Source organism: Rousettus aegyptiacus, unplaced genomic scaffold (genome assembly GCF_014176215.1).
Source record: "Rousettus aegyptiacus isolate mRouAeg1 unplaced genomic scaffold, mRouAeg1.p scaffold_m13_p_14, whole genome shotgun sequence".
Classification (NCBI taxonomy): Eukaryota; Metazoa; Chordata; class Mammalia; order Chiroptera; family Pteropodidae; genus Rousettus; species Rousettus aegyptiacus.
Window position 1 is genome coordinate 46789156 of NW_023416289.1, and position 5160 is coordinate 46794315.

At 46.7% G+C, this 5160-nt stretch overlaps 1 pseudogene; it reads left to right on the forward strand.

Annotated features, from left to right (window-relative positions):
- The first annotated feature begins 2506 nt into the window (after positions 1 to 2506).
- On the forward strand, positions 2507 to 2625 carry LOC118611865 (annotated as a pseudogene).
- The last annotated feature ends 2535 nt before the right edge of the window (positions 2626 to 5160 follow it).

Sequence of the window (5160 nt, forward strand, 5' to 3'; positions counted from 1 at the left end):
GTGGAGCAGACCCATCATCGCAGCCACAGGAGGCCTCATGGGAGATGCAGGAATCTGGAAGCCTTAGAGGAGCCCAGAGGCAGAACATGTCTTCATGTAACAGTTGCTCCATGCCTGCTCTGTGTGAAACAGGCCAGAGTGGTTCCCCAGCAGCAAAGTGGAGATCGGGAAGGGCTGGAGGGTGGGAGGCGATGGTGGTGGAGCCGGGGAGGTGGGTCAGAGCAAAGCTTTACTTCTGGATGTATTTCCAAGGCCAAGTGGACCGAATTTCTTAGTGGACGTGGGGATCAAGGACGTGAGAGGAACAAGGACGGTAGCCTGATATTTCTCTTGAGCACCCAAAAGGACGGAGTTGTGCTTCCTGGACATGGCGCAGAGGGTTTGGACAGTGACGGTCATTCAGAGGAGTCACCTGACGCTAAGCTGGGGATGTCGGCGAGAGAGCAGAGCACGAAAGTCTGAAGGTCAGAAGAGCGGTCCAGACAGGGCATGTAAGCAGGTGGTGACAACAGGTGGAGCAAGAAAAGGTTTGACGGCTCAGGGAGAAGAAAAGGCACAAGGCAGCCGCCATCACTGGCAATCCTCACAACGGTCGTCCCGATGCTCAGTGGCAACATCATGGAGCTGTGAATGGAGCTGGTTTGGGAGGGAACTTGAGGAGGGAGTGTGGGAAGAGGGGTCACAGACAGCCCTGTGAGGAGCTTGGCTACAGAGAGGACAGGGGACCGGGCCAGACGACTTTGCTGACGCTTCTCTGCATTTCCCGGCACTGTACTGGGTTCCTGGAGCCACCGTGACCGATGACCACACACTCAGCCTCTAATAAGAGGAAATGTATTCTCTCAGTCCTGGAACTAGAAACCCGTGTAGAGAGGGAAGATGTCCCCTCCCCTTTCCCTTCTGAGTTCTTGACAGAGGGCCCCGAAACAAAGGAAGATTGGTGCTAACACCTCAGAGGAAAGTGTCCTGAACTCCAGCATCCGAAATCAGTTTTGCTGGCAGGAAAATCAGGGCATGGGTTGGGATGCACTCCCTCCAGAATCCATCTAGCCTCTTCCAGGTGCCATGGCTCCTGGCTTTCCTTGGCCATGGCTGCATCACGGCACTCTCTGTCTCCATGGCCTCTGTCTCCGTGGTCTCTGTCTTGGTGGTCACACTACCACATCCTGCTCTGTGTGTGAGAAGTCTGTTCTCTCTCTCTTAGAGGACAAGTCTGATGAGATTCAGGGACCCTCCCTGATGGCCTATGATGATCTCCCTGTCACAATCCTCCCTTTATCACATCTGTAAGGATCCTTTCTATATTGAGGTAAAACCCACAGGTACTAGTGATTAACCTGCACGTCTTTGAGTAGCCATCACTCAGCCCACTGCACTGCTCACGTGACTTTCTGCACCCCCTTCAATGTCCCCATCTGGCTTCTGGACCTTGTCTGCTCTAGTCTTCCTTATCCCTAGACAGTAGTGGGCCACCTCGTGAGTGCCACATGTTTTAGGGAACGGGTGCTTGCTGCTCTGGGAAAGCGACTGTGAAGAGAACAAAGGAAAAGCTACAGGCTAGATAAAAAGATCTGCGAACATGTATTTGATGAATGACTTGTACCCAGAATATATATTCGAGGACTCTCAAACAAGGCAACAAGTATGCAAAAGAGCAAATGAAACCCAATTGTGTAAAACAACAACACCACCACAAAAACAAACCTCCACAACAAAGAACCAAACACCCTATTTTAAAGTTGACAAAGGGCTTGAATGGACATTTCTCCAAAGATAGACAAACAGCCAATACACATAGAAGTATGTTCAGCACCACTAATGTTAGGGAAACGCCACTTCCCACCACACAATCGGGCACTCCTCCACTATTCCTTAAGATGCCTATTCTTAAAAAACAAAGAAAAAACAGGAAATAACGACTGCCAGTGAGGATGTGGCCAAACTGGAACTCTGTCCCGTGCTTTTAAGATCACAAAATGGTGTGCCTTCTTTGGAAAACATCACAGCAGTTCCTCAAAACATTAAAAACAGAACTGCCACATGATCCAGGAATTTCACTTCTGGGGACACCACTAAGAATTGAAAGCGAGAGCTTGAGCAGATGTTTATACATCCACGTTCACGGCAGCGTGGTTCAGAACACCAAGCTGGTAAAAGCCACCTCAAGGCCCAGCTTTACAAAGGGAGCCAATTCTGACCCATGTGACGATGTGGATGGCAGACGCTGTGCTAAGTGCCACAAGCCAGTTGCCAGGGGACAAATTCTATAGGATTGCACTGACACAAAGTACCTAGCAGAGGCAGATTCATTGACACAGACAGGAGAAAAGTGGCTGCCTGGGTCTGGCCATAGTGGGTGCAGTTATTCTTCTCATGGGCACAAAGTTTCAGTTTGGAGAAAAACGAAACAAGTCTGGTGATGAATAGTGGTGAAAGTCACCATGCCACAAAAAGGTGAAAACGGTAAAGATTTTATTATGTATAATTTACCATAAAAAATCAAACAGTCTAGAACGATGCCACCCTGGACATGCACAATCCTGTCAGATCTCAGAAGCTAAGCAAGGTCGGGCCTGGTTAGTACTTGGATGGGAGACCACCTAGGAAGACCAGGTGCTGTAGGTATAAAAAAAAAGCCAAGGATTTAAAAAAAAATTATTTAAGTTATTTTCAAGTATACAGTACATTGGATAGACATCTACATAGTTCATAAAACAATCACCCCAATTGCTCCCTCCCTCCCCTGGACCTCCACCTAGCCATCCTATTAGTGATAACTGCACTCCCTCTGCTGTGATCCCCATCCCCATGACCATCTACCAACTACTAATTTGTACTTCTTTAAGCCTTTGCCCCATTCTCTCTGCTCCTCAATCCCCCTCCATATTGTCCACTATATTTGATAGTCTGTTTTTGATTAGTTTGTTCTTTTTGATCCTTAGATTCCACATATAAGTGAAATCATATGGTATTTATCTTTCTCTGTCTGACATTTCACTCAGCATAATAACCTCTAGGTCCATCCATGTCTTTGCAAATGGTAGGATTTCATTTTTTTAATGGCTGATTAATATTCTATTGTATACGTGACCCATAATTTCTTTTTCCACTCGTCTGTTGATGGGCATCTAGGTTGCTTCACTATTTTGAAAACAGCCAAGGATTTAATCAGCATCGTCACCAAAGGAGAAAATAATGGCAACTAAGCATGTGAAGGCATACTTCACATCACTCGTCGTTGGGAAATTACAGGTGTTGTCCAGGGTGACAGGTACTTAGCAATAATACAGTACGGACACAGGTAGCACAACTTGGGTCGATTCCAAAAGGATACTGAGTGAGAGGACATAGACACAAATGAGCACATGTCTAGAGTTTCTCTCATAGACAGAATTAGTTCACCATGATACAGAGGACATTAGCCCTGGGGCTAGAGGTGGGTATGTTGAACCATGGAGACTTGAGGGAACCACGGAACATTCCACATACTGGGAACATTCCACGTACTGACTGTGGAAGGATACATTTGTGGAAATTCATACAATTGCATACTTACAGGCATACATTTTATTTTATGTAAATGATAGTTATTTCAAGATATACAGGGAGAACTCTCAGAACCTTCTTGTCCTTGAACATGGTATGACTTTCTTTACTGTACAACCAGTTGCATTGGGTTGTCCATTATGTGCTACATTCTTACCTTTTTAAACAGCCAAGAACAAGGTATTTTTTCATTTCTTGGAGACTCCATTTCTTACACATCAGAGGAGGGTGCAGAAAAAATCTCTCTGTGTGAGTAAGACTGAGAAACCGTCCATTCGGGTACTACAGCGCAGATCTACATTTTACAAATGCGTGGTAGCGAACGCTTTACGTCATCGGGGTGGAGGCTTCGCCGGGCGCATCCTACACGGAGTGAGACAGAAAACCACACGAGCCAAACCTTGAATGTCAATGGTAGCTGCACGTCCCTCTCACGTTTTCTAGATTTATTATGTTTCTGAGCCACGTTCAGCTATGAGCAGCAGAGTTTTGCAGCAAATTTTCCCTATTTTTATTGTATATAGAGATTAGACACTTCATAGTCCCATGAAAGGTATGAAGCGACTTACAGTTTCATAGCACTTGTAAAGTAGCAATTTTTTTTTTAAGGCAGGAGTGAAATCATCTAGGAAAAAAGACATAATTGTACCAGGAAGCTAGAAGGACACTTTTTCTGAAATTAGGTACTAAATATAGCCCTGAGATTCTGGGGAGCCAATGCAAATAAGGGAAATGGGAAATCTTATAAAAGATTTCTGATAAAAGAATGAAGTTTATTTGAAAAGGTGAATATCATGTTATTGCCGAAGTGCTCATTGGACATGTGTTCGCCCTCTGTTTTACAGGAAGACGCTACAAGGGTTTTACTTTCAAGGTGCCATTGAAAATAAAAGTAAAACAACAATAACAACAACAACAACAACTGGCATTGTAGTTTGAGAAACACCCAGTATGCTTAGCAGGACACTAGTGGACTCGCCGGTGAGCGCAGCCCCAATTCCCCGCAGTTTTGTATATTTGGGGAGCGGGTGACACCAGTGGGTGGCATCTCCCAGGCATGAGCAGGTTGGTACTATCCGTCCCTGTCTCCTGCTGACCCCCACCGATACTGTGATGCTTGCTAAGAGTTTAGATGGAGAGTGAAGGGATGAACGCTGCCTTCGCTTCATTAGGGACCCCTTCTTTCCTCTGTCTCAGATTTTCATGCAGATGTTAAAGAATCCCACACCTTGTAGGAACCGCCACGGCTTCCAGATGAGGCTGTGACCCTTCAGGTCAAGGCAGCAGGTCGCCAGCACGGCGACCCTCAGAAAAGCCTTTCAGATGGGAATATCTGAGGAGACTCAAGTATCCCATCCTCAGGTATCCCCAGCAGCCTTAGTCTGGGCTGTGGGGAAGCCCCTTGGGGAAGAGGCAGGGCCTGGGGTCTTCTCCCAGTCTGCACATCTCTGGGAGGGTCTCGGGGTCCCTGGGCCATGGAGTGTCCACACTCTGTTCAGAGAGGGGCTAAGCTGTTCTCTGAGGTTCCTCTTCCCTGAATAAGGCGGGCCCATGATCCGCCCCAGCTTCCTAGTCCTCCTGACACACACTGTCTTCCTTCTCTTTTCTCACAAG